General features: G+C 49.9%; 1 pseudogene; it reads left to right on the top strand.

Annotated features, from left to right (window-relative positions):
- Positions 1 to 851: 851 nt before the first annotated feature.
- Positions 852 to 987, top strand: LOC120938720 (annotated as a pseudogene).
- The last annotated feature ends 360 nt before the right edge of the window (positions 988 to 1,347 follow it).

The raw sequence follows: 1,347 nt of genomic DNA, 5'->3' as shown, positions 1-1,347 counted from the left end.
TGGATAAAAAACCGATAGGAAATTCTGATCGTCTGTGTGGAACTCCATCGGAGAAAAATCCACGCATGCTCAGAATCAAGTCGACACATGCTCAGAAGCATTGAACTTAATTTTTCTCGGCTCGTAGTAGTGTTTTACGTCACCGCCTTTTGCCACGGTCTGATAGTGTGTATGCAAGACTGATGAAAGTCAGCTTCATTATTCCATCAGAAATCCGATCTTGTGTACGCAGCATAATACCTACCTGAGCTCCCTCTCAATCCAGCAATGTCCACAAGAACCTTGGCTCTCTGGGACCCCGCACCCCTGATTGGCTTTTGGCAGCAATGCGAGACATTGGCTCCACTGCTGTCAATCGCAGCCAATCTGGAGACAGAGGGGGTGGGGCCGAGCTGCAGCTCTGTGTGTGAATGGACACACAGAGCCACTACTCGGGAGCACGCCTGCTTGGGTGCCCCCACAGCAAGCTGCAAGATGAAGGGGCTTTCCATTGACTATTATGTAAGGTGCCTTTTTTTGACCAAAACACACAAAATATGCAACAAGCAGGATTTTTTTTTAAATGTAACGCCCTGTCCTCCGACACAATGTACTGGTGCGAAATGCTCCTTGGTTAATTATAGGGAGTCGTTTTCATGCAATTTTAGTGTGCTGTGACCTTGCTGTTGTAGCATATATAAAATGAAATGGTGTGCATTGGTCCTAAGGAGGAGCAGCAGGCTGACAAGCTAACCATCTGCTTACTCTGCTCTCTCCTTATGTGATCACATATGCATGTGGACACCTAATTGGCTGCTTGTGCTGACTCTCTCTTTCCCAGTCTGAGTGCTGCTGTAAAGAGTATGATAAGAATCGCTTCTAGGCCTTTTGGCTAAGATCAAGTGTAGTATCTGATCTTATCAGTTGCCAGTAGGTGGTGCTATGCTAACCATCCTGAGTCCACGGCAAGGTGGAAAGGGATGGCGGTTGGCAGATGCTAAACCTGCTGGCGTGGAGGTGGAAGCCTTCTGATTTGGACGGAGAAACATGAGGTCGAAGCTGAGGGGCCGGGCCCCTGGCCTTTATTTTGTGGTGCCTGCCCTGGTCAGTTATTCGGGAGAGAACACTGGCTCCTCCCTCCCACCGGGGGAGCGGTTAGTATTTCCTGAATGTAATTAGGAGGGAGGGATGGGAGTAGTGGGAGTAGCCCGTTGGCGTGGGCTCTCCCCAATCTCTCAGAACTCCTACCTTCCTGGCTGGGATGGGTGCTGCTGGTCCGGGCCGTGGGTCATGGTCCGTTGAAAAGCCTATGGCAGTGATGTCCAACCTTGGCACCCCAGATGTTTTCGAACTACATTTCCCATGATG

The sequence above is a fragment of the Rana temporaria genome, chromosome 4 (assembly GCF_905171775.1).
Source record: "Rana temporaria chromosome 4, aRanTem1.1, whole genome shotgun sequence".
NCBI lineage: Eukaryota > Metazoa > Chordata > Amphibia > Anura > Ranidae > Rana > Rana temporaria.
Note: the sequence above shows the minus strand (reverse complement) of the source record. Positions and strands in the feature narration are given on the sequence as shown.